The sequence below is a fragment of the Gopherus flavomarginatus genome, chromosome 5 (genome assembly GCF_025201925.1).
Source record: "Gopherus flavomarginatus isolate rGopFla2 chromosome 5, rGopFla2.mat.asm, whole genome shotgun sequence".
NCBI classification, from domain to species: Eukaryota; Metazoa; Chordata; order Testudines; family Testudinidae; genus Gopherus; species Gopherus flavomarginatus.
This window is the reverse complement of record NC_066621.1, coordinates 121237760-121261202: the sequence shown is the minus strand read 5'-3', so window position 1 is coordinate 121261202 and position 23443 is coordinate 121237760. Positions and strand designations below refer to the sequence as shown.

General features: G+C 41.7%; 1 protein-coding gene across 27 annotated transcripts in view; it reads right to left on the bottom strand.

The window, feature by feature from the left end:
• NRXN3 (neurexin 3) overlaps positions 1-23443 on the bottom strand; it is a 1481114-nt gene that overhangs the window by 8682 nt on the left and 1448989 nt on the right. For 2 of the 27 annotated variants that reach the window (XR_007774426.1, XR_007774427.1), the window contains exon 23: positions 2276-3001. The exons of the other annotated variants lie outside the window; for them this stretch is intronic. The gene's annotated coding sequence lies outside the window, so the exon portion shown is untranslated. The remainder of the gene's footprint in view (positions 1-2275; positions 3002-23443) is intronic. 27 annotated transcript variants of the gene reach the window in all.

Below are 23443 nucleotides of genomic sequence, written 5' to 3'. Positions count from 1 at the left end.
TTCTAACTCTCACGATGAATATAAGGGGACACAACACTGTCTCTTCCAGATGTGGCTGAAAATCTTTAAGGTGCCAGCCGAAAAGCCCAGCACAGCACATTCACATCCTCAGGTATTGAAATTCCACATCCAAAGTCTCTCATTTACATTTTATTCTTATTCTCTTGCACTGAAACTCAATTCCATTTTCAGACCAAAACATCCTGCTATGGAAAATAATCCGTTCCTTACTCCCTGCCCCATATATGCAAGTTGGGTGCCAAGAAATTCTCATTAAGTCACTGAGTTTTTCAACACTTCTTGAGGTTTGGTCTCCTGTGAGTTCTTTGAGGGTGAAGAGGGAAAATATTCAGACCACTGTTCTTGAGTCACAGGAAAGCTGATGCTAATATGAAATCTAGCAGATGAGCATTTTTAATATTCTCTCACCTCTTTCCAACCTCATTCAATTGAAAGTGACCGTCAGTAACACAAGGGCAGGCATCACTTCCCCAGTGGGAGTGCCTTAGCCTTCTGCCTCAAACATCCTTACTCCCCGCTTCCTTCCAGAGCACCAATTGTTTCCAAAGTGACTAGCCAAAACCCTAGTTTTGGGGCCAGATTTGGTTTAACTGAATTGCTTTGAAACATGTGAGACCCCACAAGAGCCTGTTTACAGGAATCTCTAACAAAATCCACTTTCCTAGTGGCAAACAGCAAAAGCTAAATTAAGAGCTCAATCTTGAACACACTGAGGTCAATGTCGAAACTCCCACTGGTTTCAAAGGTTTATTTATACTTAGACAGACACAGTCAGTTACGCCAAGGCCTGAGTTTTGATAACTAGGGATAAGAGATCTCTTTGGAGGAAAGAAGAACTGACTTCACCTTTCCTGGGGGTATAAGAATTGGATGAGATGGTTCTCAATTTAGTATGAAGTTTAAAGTTTGGAGAGAATTTGGTTTCTGTAAATTGTTGGTCACTTCAGCAAATACCAGTTTCAGCATGGCCTGAGTGGGGAAATACACCAGAAAAAATTTTTAAGATGTAATCGCAGCCAGGAGGCAGTGGTAATCTCATGAGAGAGCTGCTTCTCATTATGTTTCCAGCCTAAATGTTAGATTGAAAATGTTTATCTAAGCATTCAGACTTTGAACTGCTTCTCTAACCCAAACAGAAGTGTAATCAAACTCTTCTGAGTTTCTCCCATCACTGTTTTAAATCCACTTGATTCACAGACAGTAAAGACAACTTGTTAGTCAACATAATTACCGGTTCCATTTACAGCATCAGTTTTTCAGGGAAGCTGTCAGCTGAACCTGAGTTATCGGCTATGTACTTAGAAGCATGCTACTATGCTGGCCCTTTAAAAGTCTACCTGTATTAAAGGAAGGACATCTTTTTTTGTTTTTACCAGGAACTCAATGTTATTCAGTGGAATTCATGCTGCAGAGAAGGACGTCCCCAAGAGACAGAGCGGATTTTAAAAGTCCAGGACATTCAAATGTTGGGAGAAGAGGAGAACTAGTAAATGCTACAATTGCTGGAGAGGTTAGCAGTCATGATGCTAGGGCTATTTTGGTTGAAGGGTTTGCATTCTAACAGTACACTTGAGAGTATCTTTTTGACTCTGGCAGAAACAAGAAGATTGACGATCAAGGAAATTAGCAGGAAGAATATGCTTCTGTAGGAACAGAGGGAACTGGAGATAAGAGTAACTAGGGACTTTCTTGCCAAATGGGGACCAGTGACTTAAAGAAACTTCCCTTGTTTTCTCCTGGAATATAGTCTACACACCAGGCTACAGCAAGTTTACATATGAATGGAAACTCTTGGCATTAGCTCTGATTCTTTCTGTGGGAGGCAAAAGAGACTGGGGCGAGAATTGACAGAGAGTGGGAGTGAATTACCCTGGGCTCCTTCAACCCCTCCTACGAAGAGTAGTACAATCACATAATTGGAAATCTAGAGAGAGCATGTAATATAACAGCAAATACCAAAACAAACACATCCAAAAATTAAATAAAGGAATTTATGCTTTTTTCTCTCAAAACCAAACCACACGCTAGAAAATAAAAATTCCACAACAAAGTTAAGCTCATCAAAAGAAAAGAAAAACAACAACAACAACAGGTCATTCGCTTTACCAGAAAAAGAAAGATAAAACCCAAGAAAACTGAAAAAAAAAATACAGGAAATCAAAAATGTTTCTTTTTTTTTTAAAAAAAGTACTCAAAAATATATAAAATTAGCTATAAGAAAGCATACCACATTGATTTCATATAGTCAACTTACATCAACAAATTGCCCGCATGTTTTTTGGCATGAAAGAAAAATTTACAAAAGAAAGTTGTGTAAGAATGCTCTTGGACAAGTAGAATTGCCACATTCTTGTAACTTGATTTTTTTGTTTTGTTGTCGTTCTTAAAAACTTTTTTTTAGCAAAATGTTTATTATTTCTTTTTTAAATATAATTATTTTACGACAAAGGGTGATACAGGGAGGCAACAACACATACATCCACACCACATAACATGAAAAGAAAAAAATCTTGCACCTTAACAAATTTGAATTTATTTCTCTGTTGTTTTTGGTTATAAATTATATGTTTGCTTTATGTAGAATGTTCCACATATTACAATTGAAAAAAATGTACACTTTAGAATTTGCTTTGTTTATGTATCTACAGATCAAATGCTTTTTGAGAATCAAGGCTTTTTTTGTCTTTTTGGTCAATTCAATATATATTTTTAAAAACATTTTCTTTTCTTTTTTTCCTAGAATTTTTTTGTGTGTGTTTTAAGGAATGGATGACGGCACATAAAATTTTAACAATGCTAAAGAAAGGTTGGGGAGGGGACTTATGGGAAGAAAAAAGATGCCTAGGGTGGATGGATTGGGAGTGTAAAATCTATGAGTGTACTACACAAGAGATGAAGATGATGGGAGTGAATGTGTAAGTCAGTTGCCATGTCCATGTAAGGGCGGTACGGAGTGATCTAGCAGCATTAGAGCTTCTGGCTGTAAGGAAGGGATGGGCGATATACAAAAACAAATGAGCATATTCATGCCCATCAACAAAAAGAAAGAACAGAACTCTAACATTGACAATCTCACAAACCCTAAGCTGCAACTTCTTCAACATGCAAGTTACCAAAAATTAATAATAATCAGTTTCATTAAAGATTCTGAAATTATAAAAACAGTTAAAGCTTTTTCCTACTAAAAATAGCAGTAAAATACATAAACTAATAATAATAATAATAGAGATTAAAAAACAAAAAAACAAGAAAACTAGCATTATGCACTGTAATTAGAACAACTTCAACTGCAGCTATGCACAGCCTCATGTTCACCAAGAAGTTGACATCAATGTTCTAAGGAATTGGAGCCATTAGTTGCTTCAGTGAATGAAGCCATCTATTTTAAATGCCGGGGTGCTTTGGTATCCCCTCCCCCTGAACTGGATAGTTTTAAATTCAGATTCTTTAGAACTGTGGTCTGGAAAATATGGATATAGGATTCTGCAGGTGAAGTAGTTCCTTGTTTAAAGAGGGAAGTATGGGGGAAATTGCAGAAAACAATTCATAACTTTTGTTTTTTGTTGTCATTAGATTGGAACAACCCAAATGTAAGATAGAAATCCAACCATTGAAAAGAAATACATCAAAATATAGATTATAGAGATACACTAAAAAAACAAAAACAAAAAAGCACTTTATTCCCCAGCAAGAAGGGAGAAAAGAACAAGTGTTTTTTTTTAAAATTTATTTTTAAAGAAAAAAATATTCCACACACTTTCAAAGATGAACAAACCAGATGCACACATTGAAAAGGAACAAGCAAAGCAGTCTAGGGACACTTTCATCATTTGGATTTTTTTTGCTTATGGATTGCATTCCCTCCATTTTAAATTTTCTTTTAATTTTTGGCCAAAAAACTCCCCACCCACCAATGTACTGCTTTTTTTCATTACTTTTTTTTAAAATAAACACAAGGGAAAAAAGGACGTGCAGTCTGGATGTACGTCATAAATAGACATAGGAAAAGAAAGAAGAAATTGGCTGAGATTGACAAATGGGTTATATAATAGCTTCATTTTACTGTAGGATGTTAATAATAATAATAATAATAATAATAATGCATGCTTAAAGTAAGTTGCATTTAGGGAAAGTAGAAAAACAGAACAGCAAGCTAGGACTTAGGAGGGAGGGAAAGGGAAGTTAGCAAAGACGATGACTCAAGGAACAAGGTGGTATATCATTCCATGCCTGTCCAGTAAGGGCAAAGTACATTCCAAAGGGTTCGGTGCAGGTTATGGGAAGAGATTAGAAGGGCTATGGTGTGGGGGGAGGGAGGGAAGTTGCCAGAGGTGCTAGGAAATACATTCCACACACATTATAACACTGCCTGTAGGCATCAAACACACAAAACTCCAGTCTTTTCTCAAGGCCCAGTTCTCCAGCTCAGACTTACGATGGGCAGCATTTGTGTGACTAATATTTTTGGGATTGTTCATGTGAGTAGGTACTAATCATCTTGAGTAAGGGCTGCAGAATCCATTTCCTGAAACACTTCCTACTTAAAATAATGATTACTGCCTTGGAGCCTGAACAGGTGAATGCTAACAGTATAATGCTGATTAACCTATTATTCAAAACAGTCAGCAATTATTCACACAGAGTCAAAGGGCCTACTCTCAAGAGGGGATTCACAATCTGGCCCAATGAAGACACTCATTGCAGTAAGCATTAGTCTGGTAGTAACTGTTTGTAGGACTGGACCAGTGATTAGTCCCACTGAAGACAGTGGACAATTCACAATAGTAAACAATACAACTGGTAGTAAGTATTTGAACCTTCAGGCCATAAAGTCTTATATAGGCAAAACTTTGTTTGAAATTAATGGGAAAAGACTGCAGGATTGGACCCTTTGTATGTTATAAAGAGGTTTTACTGGTAACAAAGTTTATTAATAATCAGTCCTAGTGGGCTTTACAAGACCTGGAAGCTAAGGAACAGTGGTAGTCTTATATACAAAATATGATACAGAGAGCCTCCAGATGAGGGTCATTGTTAATAGGAGGGACAATAGTACTTTCAGAGCCACTCAGAGAACAAAGCTAATCTTTGTGAACATGAGATAAAAATAAATAATTATGTAGAGAGACACTGAATCCTTCAACTTTATACTTGGATGCGCTATTGAAAAAGTGTCCCAAGCTGGTAAAGATGGGAGAATGGGAGTTGCATGAGAAAAGCCCAACTTCCACTGAAGGGCGAAAGGCATGAGACTACCCTGGCCACTACCATGTGGCAGGAATGGCCTCTGCCTCCACTGGAAGACTGCGCAGGAACTATATACTGGGGACTGTGTTAATAAAGGTGAGAGGTTCAACCAAGGAGTGGGAAACCTGGCTAGGTGAACCTCAGGGACAATACATATAGGCACACATGGCTCCTGAGGCTGGTCCATGTGGGATGATTTTTTTTGGTTCATTTGTGAATGAGAAAAGATTGGTTGGAAACAAAGAACAGGGGCAGCAGTGAGGCCACTGCAAGCCCCAGTGGGGTTATTAATTTATTTATTTTTGGTAAACTTTCAAAATTACTGTCCCTGGGCACCATTCCCTACCAGGATTCTTAGCCTCTGGTTTAACAGGGTAAATCAATATACAGGAAATTTCACAATGAGGCATTTAAGCTTTGAAGTTTAATCATTCCTTGTTGTGACTTGCAGCTGGATTCTAAGAATAGTGAAATACCTATATTCAATATACTGGAATTCACTGGGTTGGGATTTTTCTCTGAGACCTTTTCTGATCCATTGCCAAAAAATTAGCTTGAATTCGTCATGGAGGGTATGTCTACACTTAAGACACTACAGCAGTGCAGCTGTAGCACTTCAGTGCAGACACTACCTACACCAATAGGAGGGATTCTACCATTGGCATAGATAATCTACCTCCCCAAGAGGCGGTAGCTAGGTTGACAGAAGGAATTGTTCCATCAACTAGTGCTGTCTACACGGCAACTATGGCACTCAGGGATATGGATTTTTCATACCCCCGAGAGCCATAGCTATACTGATGTTAATTCCTAGAGTAGACCAGGCCTCAGGGGTGGTTTTTTTACATTGGCATACAGCAACACTATCTGAGGTAATCAAGCCCAAATGCAGTGGGCTGAGTAGAGGGGTTTACCACAGCTCCAAAGCCCATTATAACAACTCAGATTTACATATTCTAGAACAAACTGATGCATGCTAGTTACATTTTATACTGCATCACTCTTCATAACTGGTTTACTAATTTTTGTAACCCATTCCTGTATAGATCATGAACAGTCCACGAGTACAAAATATGCTAGTAAGCAAAGCTGCAAAGTAAGCAATCTCATCATACATTATTCTTCTTACTGTTTCTTTACCTACTAATTACATTTTATTTACAAGACCACTTGCGAGTTCATGCTTTGCCCATTGGCAACTTCTGTTTTCTTTCATTATTCATGCAAGGCCTACACATTGTTTTCCTTTAGACACCAATTAGACTCTAATGTGTGGGAAGCCCAATTTCCATACTTGAAGCTTGACGTTGGGCACCTCAGTCCATACTTAGGACCCTGATTTAAGCGTCTAACTCAAGGGCTAGAGACATGAAAAAGATGTTTAGTGGCCAGATGATCAAAAGAGCTCAGCACCCCCAACTATAAGGTCGCTTTTAACTATAGCTGGATTTCCCCCGACTTCCCCACCCCTAGTTCACTTCCCATTTAGGGATCTAAATAAATGGCCAGACTGTGAAAAGAAAATCTGGACATAAGAATCGCAGTGAGGGATGCTGAGAAGTGGGCAGTTCTGAAAATCTGTTCTGCATTCAGGTGCCAAAATGGGGTGCTGAGCACATTAGAAAATCTGCCTCTCAGCTCTTTTGAAAAATCCAGCCCTAACTGCCTAAATACAGATTTAAGTACCTAATATAGGTCCCCCAGTTTGCAAACTGGGTTAAAAATATTTCCACGTATATCTGTAAACTAAACATTTTGCTGCTCTCATGGTTTTTTTTAGTGCAGTGGCTACCATCCTGCAACTGTTGCTCTGAAATACAAGCAAAGGTTGTAGAAGGAAAATAAATAATACATATTTTGCAGCATGCTGTCACACTTTTATTTTCAGCTATTTAAGCGAGGTTGAAGGGCTGGGACTAAAGGGCTCAGTAGCTTAAGGGGCTTCAACTACTGGTTGAAGAATAGAAAATTTAAGTTTATAACAGTTGGCCAAAATTTTCTTAATTTTGTTTTTTTAAATGACATTATACTCAAAATTCCAATTTTTTTTAAAAAGGATGATTTTGCAAACACTGTCCTTTTTGGAGCAGCTCTGGTTATATCAATTATACTTGCTATTTTCAGGAGTTTTCTCGTTTTGCATTTCTTTTAATTGCATTTTTAAAAGTTGTAGGTAAGTGTAAAGAGACCCACAGACCTGGATTGAACTAGGTATACTATACAGCACCTGCCTTCCAATGTCTCCAACACACCTCTCCCCAGTTCGATAGTATTCCTATGTGGTACTCCGCCTCAGCTCTGCCGTAAAGCCATAATCCTGACCTATAACAATCTATGCTATTTCAGTCCTGGATCATGCACAATCTCTTCTAGACCTGTAGTATTCTCAGTTATTTCAGTCCTTGACTTGCACCAAACTGCCAATTTACCTCATCCCTAACATGCGATACCCCATGCTATTTTAATCCTTCGCTCTCCCATGCAGCTCTGCTCATGTAGCTCAACACTAACCAGTACCACTCCCCTGCCATTCCAGCCCTAGACCTAGGGTGCCCAGATAGCAAGCGTCAAAAATTGGGACAGTAGGTGGAAGATAATAGGCATCTATATAAGACAAAGCCCTATAAAATCAGGAGATCTGGTCACCCTATCTAGCCCTCCAAATCACAATGTTGATGCACTTCTGACCAGCAGTATTCCCTGAGCTCAGTCCTGATCCTCTCCTTAGTGGACATTTCCACTCCTGGGACTTTTTTCTTTCTGATTGTCACGTGCATTAAAAGTAGGGAAAGAATGAGTCCTGTACATTCAATTTCCTCTTCTATTGTAGCCTAATTAGAATGAGAACCAAGATCTTTAGTGATAAAAGGAAAAGCACATTTCCCTATTGCACAACCCAGGCCCCCTAACTGCTTTTTTGCATACTTATATAATCCTACTTTAGTTATCAGACAATGCTTTTTAGGCTCATTTAGATGCGTATTTCCATACTGAGGTAGGACTGAGATGATAGTGACAAATGCTCTTAAACGGCTGGTTCTGTTGAACAGTCAGTTAAAAGAGACAAATGGAGAGATTCCAATGAACTGAGTGATGCACATAGCCCTGAAAGTAGGTTAGCTATAAAATGGAGAAAAATACACCCTTATCTATGCATCTGCTTTCAGCTTCAAGTAGTGTTTGCAGCAATTTTTCTCCAGTTAGTGCTTATGTGGCAAGAATCCACATTAACGAGAAGCAAGAAAAATATGTTAGGAGCTTATGTGGTGTGCAAAGGGGGTGCCTTCTCCCTCCATTTATGCCCTAGCCTGGGAGAAACACAGAGATAACACACAGACAGCTACTCTGCCTAAAGATAGCCAGTGCACAGGCCAGCAGAGTCAGTTCTTTCTTGTGTTCCCCAGACCCCCCCAAAGAGGAACTGTGGAAGAGTCAGCCAGAATTCTTCCTCTGGGCTCCAGCTGCAGCCTGGCCCCTCTGAACCCCTCCAGTGTTGACTGAGGCAAAAAAGCCACGTTCTGGCCCTATATGAATGAAGGGGAAAAAGAACGAAACAGAGCAATGACAGTTCCAGAGTGATGAAGTCCCTGTGGAGCAATTAGGATTTGGGAGCAATTAGGATTTGGGAGATTCTGGCAGGGATAAAGGAAAATCAGAATCACTATAGAGTACTTCCTACAGGCAGGAGCTGACAGGAAAAACTCCTCTTTCCAGTGTAGCCTTAACTCTTTCCACATAGCCAGCCCAATGACTACTGAGGAAGAATTATACTATTAATGGCTAGCTTGTAGGCAGGGGTGAAAGTAACTTAATGAACTTACTGGTATGCAGGGCGGCCAAGGTCCTGGGCAGGAGCGGGGGCGGCTCTAAGCCGCATGAAGGGGCAGGGCCTTGGGCGGAAGTGGTGGGGCTTCTGGTGGAAGGTGCCGGGGCTGGGGCCAGACTTCCCCAGCCAGCCCTTCAGCACTGCTCGGCCTGCACCAACCGGGGATCCAGCAGTGATTTAAAGGCCCCCCATAAATCGCTGCCAGAGCCCCAGGGTAGTGGGGGCCAGGAACCCCGGGCCCTTTTAAATCACTGGGCCCTGGGCAGCTGCCCCTTTTGCTCCCCCATCCATCAGCGGCCCTGCCAGTATGGTCGGCTGTGTACCGGCGGCCACTTCCTTACCGGTATGCCGTACCATACTGGCTTACTTTCACCTCTGCTTCTACGGCGGCAGCAGCAGTAAAACACATCATTTTCTCTTGTAAAATACTGCTTCTGCAATTTTAGCATGTTACCCAAGGCCAAATTATTTTTCTCTGAGAAAGAAAGGCCTGTTTTAATGGTTTCAGCACAACAAAGAGGAAAACAGGAATTTCTATACAGGGTAAGACCCCGGCTCTATTTAATCCAGTACCCTTTCTCCAATAGCATCACCATCTGCTTCAGTGTAAGGTGCACAAACCTCACACTAAAAGTCCAGAATTCCTGATTTCTTATCTTGGCTCTGAGACTGAGTGTCTGTGACCTCAGACAAGTCCCTTTGTCTCTTTGTACTTCATTTACCCTCACAATAAAATGGAATACCACCTGCTGCACAGGGCTGCTTTAAGGATTAAATATTCAGAGTCTGCAAAGTTGTTTGAGGATGAAATGGCTAGAGAGGTGCTAAGAGTTATTTACAAAAGGACTGTTAATGTCTTGGAGCTATGCAGGATTTATTAATAGTCTGGGTTCTTTCCCCCTCCCAACTGATAGCAGAAGAAGATCATTGTTCACAGATAAACTATTATTAAGGGAGGAGGGAGCAATACGCAGGCTCTGGGGATGGCCCATCATGCTCTGGGTTTCAGAGGAGGCACTCTTGGGAGTTTGTGAGGCCCTAGCCCCACAAACCAGAATGAGCAGCCATTGCATGGGGATAGTCTTTTTGGGGCTAAAGAACAGGCTGTGAAGTCCTCTGTATCACAGAATAGGAGCCTCCACCCCACACAGAGAAGCAGACTTTATGAGAGAGGAAATCTGCTCCTGGGGCAGAGACATGAGGTGACCAGACATCCCGATATTATCAGGACCGTTCCCATATTGGGGACTTTATCTTATATATGTAAGTATACCTCCCTTCCCCTCCTCCGCCCCCCCCCCCCCCAAAATGTGTCCCAGTTTTTCACAGTTGCTATCTGGTCACTCTACAGAGACATCAGGGAGATGTGTGTGTCCAGTCTGGCTGACCAGTCTGGCTTTCTTGTCAGAGACATAAAGGCCAGTTACTGGCTACAGAGATATGTAGGGAAAGAAGCCCATATGAGCCATCACTGAAGTTGTTCCATTACAGTACTAGCTGCTTAGTGGGGCAAGCATGCACTCCTTCCAATAAATGGTATTTCAAAAAACTCTCACATGTTCATCACGAGTGCTCAATATCTGCCACTAGAGAATCCAAAGTGTTAACCATTGCCATGGCTTTCAGAGGTAAAGAAGCTTTTCCCTTCCTTGCCTGATCTTGTTATCTTTTTATACTCCTTTGAACCAAAGGAGAATCTCTGGAGGCCTAGTCAGCAATTCCAGAGCTGATCAGACATCCAGCTGTGGCTGGCTTTAAAGTCTTCTTAACATGCATCTCTGCCCAACTTGCACTCTCTGCCAAGTAGAGACGCTGATGTGTTTGTTAACAGACAAATCCTCCATATGCAGTCAGGCAAGCTTAAAGGCTTTTAGGTAAAGCTAAAAATTAGTTAAAGTTATTCAATCCTTATGCTCAGAGCTGAAGGTAGGAACCTGGAAAAGATTTGTTCTGAATCATCAGGTACTGGTCACTGGTGAAGACAGGAGAAAATACTGATCCTTCTCCTGTCAAAGTCAATGACAAAGCTACTTCCATTAACTTCAATGGGAGCAGGACTGGATTCTAGGTATATCTCTGGTATAACCCCATAAAGCAAATTTTATCTCCATATGTATGGTATTCTAAAATATGCAAGAGTTTTTGCTTCTCTGAAAATGGGATGCTGGCAAGAGAGCCCACTGTCCCCAAATATGCTTCCCCAGCTTTTTTTTTTTGAGATACAATCAAATAAGGGCATAACAACTGCCACACTGGGACAACCCAATGGTCCAGCTATAGCAGTACCATATCTTCCGTAAGTGGCCAGTGCCAGATGCTTCAGAGGGAATGAACAGAACAGGGCAGTTATCGAGTGATCTATCGCCTGTCAGACAGCCCCAGCTGATCGCAGTTGGAGGTTTAGGCACACCTAGAGCATAAGTTTGCATCCCATATTATCTTGGCTAATAGCCATTGATAGACCTGTCCTCCAGGAATGTATCTAATTCTTTTTTTTTGACACAGTTGTACTTTTGGCCTTCACAACATTCCCTGGCAACAAGTTCCACAGATTGAGTGTGCATTTTGAGTGTGCCATGCCTGGGGGTAGGGATATGGCCAGGGGCTGCTATGACCCCCCCATATACTGCAGGTAGGTGGAGGGTCTGCTGCAGCTCCCTGCTGCTGCCCAGGCTCCCTGGCTGGGCTCCACGCTGGCCTGGCTGGAGAGGGGGGCGGGAGGGCCTTGAGGGAGAAGAGAGGGAGGGGGAGAGGTCCACACGTGTGAAAAGTGGATGGGCAAGGTCCCTCGCCTCCCACCGTCCCCGCCACTCCAGCACCACTGGTCACTGCTGCGCGTTGACCTGTGGAGCTGTCTAGAGCCCTGCAAATCCATGGATATCTGCAGATATCTACAAACAATTTTTGCAGATCGCGGATCTGATGAGGATAAACATTTTTGTATCTGCGCAAGGCTCTACTTATGTTTGTTTTAAACCCGCTGCCTCTTAGTTTCATTGGGTGACCATTGGTCCTTGTGTTACGTGAAAGGGTAAATAACACTTCTTTATTTACTTTCTCCACATCATTCATAATTTTATAGACCATTATCATAACTCACCCCCTTGTCATCTCTTTTCTAAGATGTAACAGGCCCCATCTTTTTAATCGCTTCTTATACATAAGTTATTCCATACACCAATTCATTTTTGTTGCCCTCCTTTGTACTTTTTCCTATTAGAATAAATCTTTTTTGAGCTACGGTGACCAGAACTACATGCAGTATTTATGGTGTGGGAGTTCAGTGGCATTATGATATCTAGCCCTTTCCTAATGATTCCAAAAAATCTGTTGGTTTTTTTGACTGCCACTGCACATTGAGCAGATGTTTTCAGAGAACTCTCCATTATGACTCCAAGTTTTTTTTCTTGAGTAGAAACAGCTGATTTAGTCCCCATCCCCATCATTTTGTATGTATAGTTGGGATTATGTTTTCCAATGTGCATTTGCACTTATCAATATTATATTTCATCTGCCATTTTGTTGCCCAGCCACCTAGTTTTGTGAGATCCCTTGGAAACTCTTCGTAACCTGCTTTGGACTTAACTACCTTGAGTAATTTTGTATCATCTGCAAATTTTGCCACCTCATTGTTTACTCCCTTTTCCAGATCACTTATAAATATGTTGAACAGCTCTGACCCCAGTACAGATCCTTGGAGGACCCCACTATTTATCTCACTCTACTGCAAAAACTGACCATTTACTCCTATCCCTTGATTCCTATCTTTTAACCAGTTAGTGATCCAGGAGAGGAACTTCCTGCTTCTCCCAGGATTGCTTTGTTAGCATATGAGCCTTTGCTGTGGGACCTTGTCAAAGGCTTTCGGAGAGTCCAAATACACTTCAACTGCAGCTGCCTGTCCTATTTATTTACCCATAAACTATAGATCATGGAGAGATTAGCAGATTCACGCAAGCCGCTGAGTCTTTGGCTGTTTCACAAGCAAAACAGGAGATGTGAGGCATAAGCTTCCCAGCACATTCCCCCAGGCCGTATCCTGACACTTGCACCACTATTCACAGACTGCAAAGAGACAATGAGCCAAGCAGGTTAGAGTGGCAGCAAAGCTATAGTTTCGTGGTGTCAGGGTACAGTTATGAATCTGAAGTGAATCACAGAAACCAGACACGGAAGAGACCTATTTGTCATCTTCTCCAACCAGCCCCTTACCCCAGCTGCAGGACTGTTTCTTCTAATAACTTTTTCCAAATTTTTGTTCAGTCCTATTCCAGGCTGTTTTGATGTGAGTTAACAGTGGCATTCCTGGATTTTTAAATACTATTGTATTTGATGGCTGAATGTGCAGAATTTACTGAGTACAAAATAATATGCCAATAACATTGTGGTCAAATATGATTTAGGAACAATCAAGTGGTATTTAATTAGTAAGCAATTAAATCCCTTCTTAAAGCCCTATTTGAAACACTTAGGGCATGTCTATACTGCACTAAAAGTCCCATGGCACGAGGTCTGAAAGCCCAGACTCTAGCCGGACCCCAAATGTCTACATTTTTGAGCACGAAAATCACAAAAGGCCCTATGATATACTTCCACAGTGAGCCCCCAAAATAGCGCTTTAAAATCCCTTACAGTCTGCAAAGAAAAAAAAAATCTTTTTTAACAGGAACTCAATGTTATTCAATGGAACTCATGTTGCAGGGGAGGTGGAATTTTAAAGGGCCAGAACTCTATTTGCAAACATTAACCACACTAAGTTCACTTTGATGCTCTTCTATTGGTCCCAGTTAAGGTGAAACTTCCAATTAGGCCATTTAATTTATTGGTCCCAACTGGGGCAAGATTGCAGTATAGTCTCAAGTGCTTTGTCCAGTCCAGTCGTAGGGAACTCAGGGAATGGGACGTCTACCATTTCTTTAGGGGAGATCATTCCAAAACATGAGACCTCATTGTTAAAAAGTTTATCTTATATTCAGCCTTAACTTTCGTTTGGTTAATTTAATTCCATTACCCCCAGTTCTGGTCCTTCACATACAACTCTAAATAATTCCTCCTCTCTGTGTTCAGACATTTGTACTTTCTAACATTCTGGGAGACACAAATCAGTGTCAGGTAGAGCTAGCCCTTCCAGCCTTCACATAAGGAATGTTTTATCTTGAATATGGAAAAAAAAAGTTTCCCATATTCAGCTGAATAAACCATGAACATGTCAGCCCAGTTCCTACCAGTTAAGCCTCTGGAAGGAATCCAAAATCCAGAGCACTTGAGTTTACATGTGCCTCTGTTGAAGCTTTACATGCCCCTCTAGCTTCAGCAAAACACGCTGGTAACAATATCACTAGAAGGAATAACTTAACCAACGCAGCTTTTATAAGGGCTACTCATCAAGCTGGGGAATGTTGGAGAGATCTGTTCTGCAAACTACAGGAAAAAAAATAGGCAAGCCAGTGAATGGGGGTTAGTTCAGCTGGACCCAGATGATGAACAATTCCAGTCGCCAGGCATAGCATAACTGTCCTGGAAAGGAATCCAAGCCAAACATCTCAATAATGGGAGAAAGTGTCGAATTTCATAATCCATTAGAGAGGGTGAGTGCCAGCTCTGGGCAAACTACAGAGAACACATGATCTACAAGTTGGAAAGAAGCTTCACCCTGTGGGCTCTTATTAAAGTGAAGGTTTCATGTTTCAGTACCTTCAAATCTTGCCTCCTTTCTATTATAAATCAAGTGGCCATGACAAAATGACATGGATCTGCATGCTTAGCCCCACGCGCACCGGGGTACAGACTGGTTAGAGAGTATGGCTGCTACTCTTATGTATTAAAAAATGGGGAGGGACAGCTCAGTGGTTTGAGCACTGGCCTGCTAAACCCAGAGTTGTGAGTTCAATCCTTGTGGGGGCCATCTGGGGCAAAAATCTGTTTGGGGATTGGTCCTGCTTTGAGCAGGGGGTTGGACTAGATGACCTTCTGAGGTCCTTTCCAACCTTGATATTCTATGAAAAACTGTATAGGAAGGCATATCCAGTCTCTGTGGAATGGGGGGGGGGGTTAAATGAGGAGATCCTCACAGCTCCAAATGGGGAGCTAAACCCCACTGCCCAGGCAGGCAGAGAGATTGAGAGTTAGGAAGATGAACTTGCTCTGAGAAGTCAGTGTTTTCTGCCCTTTCTCTTTCTCCAGAGCCTGATTTTGTTCTCTCTTGTCACTTCCCGGCATGTAGAAATCAGGTGCTAACTGGGGTTTTAGAATCACGAGTTAGAGCAGCTTCATCCCCATCGCTCCCTCCCCTACCTAAAGCAAGCAGGAATTATCATTTAAAATGTTTTTCTCACTGCTTCCCCGCAGAGAGGACCTTTTTATTTTTAAAGCAATTCACTGCAAACCTCAAAACACCATGACACTTGCTTGTATAAATTATTCCAGGGCAATTAGGTTGTAAGCCCCTGGGAGCAGGGACTGTCTTTTTGTTTTGTGTTTGTACCACACCTAGCACGATGGGGTTCCTGGTCTATGACAAGGGCCCCTTGGCACTATGGTAATACAAATAGTAAATATTTTAGAGGGCATTTCCAAATTACCATGTCTGTTAAGATGAAAGGCAATTAACATATTGGGCTAGGTTCTGATTTCATTTACCAAAGTATAAAACTAGTATACTCGAGTCATGCATCCGGCTCTTGCTTCTCCCTTCACAAGTAACTCACCCCAGAGCGTAGGCTTCTGAGTTCCTACCACCACTACCTTCCCACAGCCAAACAGCTAGCAGCCAAATGTTTACAGCTGCATGCTACGTGTGTACCCATAAAACCCATGCATTTGTGAGCACCAGGCAGGTAACCTTCCACCAACTAAATGCCCATTTGCCTGTACAATAATGTAATTTTGGGTGTAAATATAAAGTTTCAGGAGCACAAAGGCTCCTCTTATATCCTATCAGTACACCAGCTGTATTCAGCTCAAATTTGCCCCCAAGGTCAACTTCCAGTACTCCATTACATTGTTATAAATCCAGAGAAAGTCAGTTGCGATTCAGAGTAACATTTTTATCTAGCTAGGTATTTATATGGCCTCCATTATCATAGTATCTGAGCATCTCAAGTTTTTAATGTGTTTAACCCTGAGAGGCAGGGTAATACTAGTATTCCCATTTTACAGATGGGGAACTGAGACACAGAGAGGCTAAGTGACATGGCCAAGGACACACAGGAAGTCTGTGGCAGAGCAAGCGGTTAAACTTGAGTCTCAAAAGTCCTAGGCTAGTGCCCAAAGCACTGGATGAGCCTCCCTCCCAAATGTCATCCTTGTTTGGCCATAAGTGTTGTGATGGTTTTGTCTTACTGTGGATTTAACTTGGAGGAATGTTATTCAAAAGAGGAAAAAGGGTAAACAAAAATTTAGTCTCCGTATTGGGGGAAAATCTTGATGGTGAGAGCTGTTCAACTGTGGAACTGTCTCCCAACGTGAGTAGTAGAAGACTTGTCACTTGAGACATTGAGGGTACATCTACACTGCAATTAAAAACCTCTGGCTGGCCTGTACACCTCAGGCTAAAGGGCGTTTAATTGTGGTGCAGACATTTGGGCTCTAAGTCTCTAGGACCCTGCAATGGGGAGGGGCCAAGAGCTTGGGGTGCAACCCTATCCCCAGTGTCCAAAATGCAATCAACAGCCCCTTAGCCAAAGCCCCGCAAGGCTGAGTCAGCTGGCATGGGCCAGTCAGGGGTGTTTAATTGCAGTGTATACAACCCTGAAAGCTAGGTTGGACCAGAATATAGGGTAGGGAGCAGTCTTGCAGTGGCCCCTGAGATGAGGACATTTGACTAGATAGGACCTAATAGGTCTTTTTATCTGTAATTTCTATGATGCTATGAACAACAGAAATGCAGAGTTGGGGGTAAAGCCCTAACTCTCCCACAGAGACCAAAATGGTTTGAAATATTTCCCACAAGTTAATGTACCCATATCCAGATATCCCTGGTGCAATACTGTGAACAAACCCCCTGAAAGGGTTAGAGCAGTTTACACATCAGTAAAATGAAGATAGATACTTAAGCATGTTTGTAAGGTGCTTGGCTATCTATAGATGAAATAAACTACACGAATGCTAGTTATTATTACTACCAATTAGTATATGAGTGGAGACCCAGTATGCAGATTGCTAATGAAATCTACCTGGAGCGCAGGGACAGCGTGAAAAGGCCTAAATAAAGCTCTTTAAAAGAAAACAACAACAATAACCCCACAACCAACCAACAAACAAATACACCAACAGCTCTTCTTCTGAGAACCGCAAAGGGGTTGAGGTAAACTTTAAACCCCAGGAAATCTGGTCTTTGGTGCGAGATGTAACGAGTTGTCAGCTCACATAGATTTAGGGAATCCGAGCTGTTCTTTCCTTTGATTGTACTAATGTTTAGATGCACCAGGGGTCCCCTGAGACCTCAAGTGAAGGTGCTTGGAAACTGAAAGGCAACGATTATCAATCTGTGCTTTGAAGTCAATTTTCCCGCTAGGCAGCTCTTGTAAATGCAGCAAAAATACAATAGAATTGGCTAATGTACGAACAAGCCAGCTCTGAAATGCTGCAGGGGAGCCCTTTATGTAGGAGCTTTCAGCATGTGAGCTAATGCTAGCTATCACTTGGAACTGATATGGGGGGGTTTACTGTGATCCAGGTTCCAAGGCATTTTTGGGGTGGTTATCTGGCAGAGATTGTATTTCTGTGGGCAAATTATATACCAGTTGGCAAATGCTGCAGTGCAAAACAAGGAACTGGTTCTGCACTCTTACTCTGGAGAGTTTGGGCTGATCTCATACACGGGTGGGGGGTGCTGCAGGCAGGTTTGAATCCTCTTTTTCAACAAGGTGAATGTCTAAAATAAACTATATTGTGAAGCCAATGCTTTAAGCTGTTTATCAATGGTGGCCTTATAACAAGGAAGCAACTGACAAGGGTAATTGCTTTGTTTGCACAACAGATTAGATTGTAAGAGAAAAAAAGGCAGTTGCAAATGATAATCCTTCCTAATATTGATAATGCTAGAACATATTTCAGAAGCACAGGTAAGGATTGTGCTTGGTGGGTATGTGGTGGGGAGGAGGGGAAGAAACGTCAGAATTCTTGGGTTCCATTTCCACCTTTGGGAGGAAGTGTTTTTTAATGGTTAGAGCAGGCAATTGGGACCAGGACTTCTGAGTTTTCCTAGCTCTGCTCTTCAGTGACTTGCTGGGTGACCTTTGGCGCCACTCTTTCTCTTTTTCCCTACCAGCAGTAGAAAAGGTGGTTCCCACTGTCACAAGTCCTGAAAGATTTTTGGTTGGAGGAATTGGGGAATTGGTAGCTTCTGAAATATAACGATACTTTTCAACTACAGTACTTAAAGCTCCTAGAACCAATTCAATGTTAAATTACTGCTGAATCTCTACATGACCTTAAACTGTAGCAAGTACACATACACTTTAACCTGATTCTGCCCTGCAGCTGCTTACTATATGACCTGTAATATTAACATTTAATATTGAGGGTCATTGTTAGATCACTAAAAGAAGAGTTTTAGATAACTAATAACCATTACATCTGAGCTTCAGATGTGACAATATACAGGAGCATAACAATCACTACTACTAGCAAAATGAAAGTTAACTGCAGAGCAAGTCTAATAGGATGGAATGTTAATTAACATGATCCAAAAAAATTATCATTTTAGAGTTGCTTCTATTAAGAAGCAAGATGTTATAAGGGTGGATTTTAATAGGAAAGTCGATTACTTTCTCATAGCCTCTCATTTCCTTTATCTGTATTAGCCATAAAATTGCAACTTTCTTCTACACCGATGTGTTCATTATTGCTATTTCAACCTACAGATGAAACTGGAAATGTTGCATTAAAAGAACAAACAATTTATCCATGTAATTTTGCTGCTGGCACAACCTACAGCTTTAAACTCTGTGGATGAAATAAAAAGACTTTCACATTCTAACCGCAGTGGCCTGATTCGTAATCGTACACTATAATGTGTGATGAATGCTCATGAAAGGGATTTCTTGGCTACTTGAAAGGATGGTCCCACCAGTTAAGGAAGAAAGACTCATTACAAACATGAGACAATATCTGTGTCCAGTCTAACCTTTGCTGAGGTACATTGGATATGAATAGACACAGGGACCAATATGTGCTGGAGATGGTTAGGAAACTCTCGCTTTTATTCCAGTTCCTAAACATGCATGCTAATCTTAAACAGCAGTTTAAGGGTCTAATGCAATCTGGCTGTTCTTCACAACCTTCCAGGGCATTCAGTTAGCTATCAACATGGAAACGTGCCAGAAGCCAAATTATCAGCTGCTTGATTTCTACTAAATGTTAACAGGCATGTGCAAAAATAACACTTCTCATGGGCTTCTAAAGATTTTTGGGGCTTCTAGAATATAAGAATGCCCTGCTTTTAGAGGCTAAAGTTGTGCTTGCTTATTAGCTTACACATCCATCTCTAATAAGGGAACTCTAATAAGAGACTGGCTGTCACATGAGCTGATTTTGCCCGCTCCGAATCTCAGGTCGTTATAATGTCTCATCATCAGGTAACTTGGTTGTGGCAACCTGAGATAAGAGCTCACGGGGAATTATCCAAATAGCAATTTAGTCACATAAGTTTCTTCTCTGAAAACTAACTGTAAAAATGGAGCCATGGAGCTCCAAGTCTACTGCATCTCTGTGGCTGCAGAATAAATATGATCAATTTCCAAGATGTTATTCTTAACTGCCAGCCCTGCCAATTGAACTTGGGAATTGAGAGTCGAACTGGGGGTGGGGTGTGTCTCTGTCATAACCACTAGTAAGAAAGATTCTACAGGCCAAACTATACCTCAGTGACACCTGTGAAACCCCATTGTCTTCAGTGGGTTTTCACAGATATAAAACCAACTGACCTGGTAACTGGAACTTAGTAAATGATTCTATTAATGAGGTCTGAGACAGAACAGAATGCAGCTCCTTTCCCTAGGGTGGTGTGGGTTCTGCAGGGCTAACAGGATGCACAAAGTAGTTAATTGCAAAAATCACCATCTCCTACGCTACACACACACACACAAAACCTGGGAAGACGTATCTAGTGCGGGCTCGCAGGGGTCAATCCTGGATCTGGTACTATTCAATATTTTCCTTAATGGCTTAGATAATAGAGTGGAGAGTACGCTTATAAAATTTGCAGATGACACCAAGCTGGGAGGGGTTGCAAGCACTTGCGAGTACAAGATTAGAATTCAAAATGAACTTGGCAAATTGGAGATCTGGTCTGAAATCAACAAGATGAAATTCAATTAAGACAAATGCAAAGTAGTTCACTTCAGAAGGAAAAAAATGAATGCACAACTACAAAATGGGGAAAAACAGACTAGGAGGTCCTACTACCAAAAAGGATCCAGGGGTTATAGTGGATCCTAAATTGAATATGAGTCAACACTGTGATGTAGTTTTTAAAAAGGCTAATATCTTTCTGGGTTGTTTTAACAGGAGTCTTGTATTTAAAAAAAAGGGAGATAATTGTCCTGCCTATTCAGCACTGGTGAGACCTCAGCTGGAGTACTGTGTCCAATTCTGGGCACCATTCTTTGGGAAAGATTTGGACAAATCGGAGAGAGTCCAGAGAAGAGCAACAAAAATGATACAAGGCTTAGAAAACATGATCTTTGAGAAAAGATTAGAAAATATGGGCACGTTCAGTCTTGAGAATAAAAGACTGAATGGGAATCTGATAACAGTCTTCAAATATGTTTAGGGCTGTTATGAAGAGGACTGTGATCAGTTGGTTTCCATATGCTAAAGGCAGAGACTCCTTCATCTTCAGCACAATCACACCCTAATAGCCCCAAGGAGATGACAGAACAGGGCCAAGGGGAGCAGATCTTTTCCCATCTAAGCATTGATGAAAATGAGAATCTTGCAGAATAATTTCACTGGAGAGACAAGCATAGGCCACAAGTGTTACCAAGTTCGGGGATGTTCAGAACCGGGATTGTGTCCTTCATAGTGGGGAAATGTTATCCGGTGATAAGAACAAGGAATGGAGAGCCAGTAGTTCTATTACTGACTTTGCGAGGACAAAGGGCCTGATGCAAATTCCACTGAAGTCAGTGGAAGGACTCCCTTGAATGTTAAGCCTGTAAGGTATGTCTACAATACAATTAAATTCACACCAGCAGCTGGCCCTTGTCAGCTGACTCAGATTTGTGGGGCTTGGGCAAAGAGGCTGTTGAATTGCAGTGTAAACATTCAGGCTTGGGCTGAAGCCCAGACTGTGGGACCCTCCCCCTGAGGCTAAATGTCTGTTACACAATTAAACGGCCTCTTGGCCAAAGCCCATGAGTCCAGGTCAGCTGACGTGGACCAACCACGGGTGTGAATTTAATTGCAATGTAGACATACCCTTAGTCAATCATCATGGGCCGAATTATCTATCTTACTCAGTGTTGCTGTTTCCCCATTTGTAAAATATAGACATAATATTCATCTCCCTCATTAATGGTTTCTGAAGCTTCATTCACTAATGTCTACTGAGCACTTCCAGGGTCTCAGATGAAAGATGCCAGAAAAATATTAGAACAAGGTACATGACTTTATATAAGACTGGGTTCCCTGTCAGGTATGACCAGAAAGGAACAAAAAAGATATCAGCATGTGGCTATCAAAATGGCAGTAGCAATCCTTCCACACTAGCCTATCTTAAAGACAGCAGAGCTAATGTTTGATATAGTCTGCAAACATGAACAAGCCTCAGCTGTACCCTTTCCAATCACGAGTGCGCAAGGGACGGAGACACCAGCCAGGCTCGGAGAAGAGGAGGAGGGATGGAAATGGCCTGAATTCGGAAAGCCTTCAAGCATGTCTCATCCATTCAGAGCATGTGGAGCGGAGCAGGGCACTGTAATGAAATACAGTAGGTAATGCGGATGATATGCATCTTCATCAAAACAAGCTGTTGGACTCAACAGCTGGGGTAAGCTGAGCAATGAGATGATGCAGGTACAGCCACTCTGCTCTACTACAGCTCATAGACATCCCTCAGCTGTCTTACACAATTCAAAACCTCACGTAAGGCTAATTCCCAACAGTGTTGTTTTTTTTTTTCTTATATCCCACTAACAACCTCAGGCCCTTATTCTACAAGTGGCTGAGTATCCTTTACTCTCAATGATCTCATTGGGAATTGTGGGCACTCAGCCCCTTGCAGCATCAGGCAGCTAGCTTTTACAGCCATATGTGAATCTGTAGTTATTAAATATACATATACACATGTAGACACATACAGGGGGGTTTTGACTGGCAAATAAAACATTACATTTACATCCAACTGCAAAAAGCTATGATGATCTAAGTGCAGCCCAGTCTGCCTCCTTACTTTATAAACAACACCCCTCTTAACAAATCCAAGTGAAAATAAGCTTCAGCTACATAACATTTGATGAGTAGCAGTGCTGGTGGATATTTGTAAGCAGCTGGGGAGTGGTGAAAGGGAGCCATGCCATTTATATTTTAAACCTACTGTCTGGCTCCAGTTCTCAAGAATTCACTCTGCATGGGCCGCTTTCATGCCATGCAATGAATTTCAAATTCTTTGCCCTGGATCTGACATTCATGTCTGGCAAGCTACATTGCACATCTTAGAGTACGTCCACCCTGGAATAAAAGACCTGTGGCAGCTGACTTGGATCAGCTGACTCGGGCCTGAGTCAGTTGATTTGGGTTCCAGGGTTAAAAATTGCTGGGCAGCTGTTTGGGCAAGGGCTGGAACACCCCCGCCCCCCCCCCCCCCAAAAGAAAATGGAGTCCCAGAGCTCAGGCTCCAGCCCAAGCCCGAATGTCTACACTTCAGTTCTATAGCCGGGCAGCCTGAGCCCGACATGTTTAATTACTGTGTAGATGTACCCTTAAGGCTCGATTCTTCTCTCATTTGCACCGGTTTTATACTGATATAACTCTACTCATTTCCACTGAGTTACCGCTGATTTACATCAGTATTAAGTGAAAGGAGGATCAGGTCCTTAACCTCAGGAGAATCACAGAATCCCAATATGATTTCCAACATGTGGAAGACCTATTAAGTCATCTTCTAGTCCATCTCCCAGGTACCAGTGCAGGATTGTTACCTACATTATATCTTCTTATAGACTTCACTTTATTTTCCAGTACTATTTAAAGGCAAACATTATATATATATATAAAGCACACACCTCATACGTATCTCGCATAGAGTTCCCATTTCCAGTACCTTTTCCAAAGCTGTAGTCAGCACTGAAGAGCTGTAATTTCCGAGATGTTATAAAGAGAAATTGCATTTGTCACTCCTTAGTC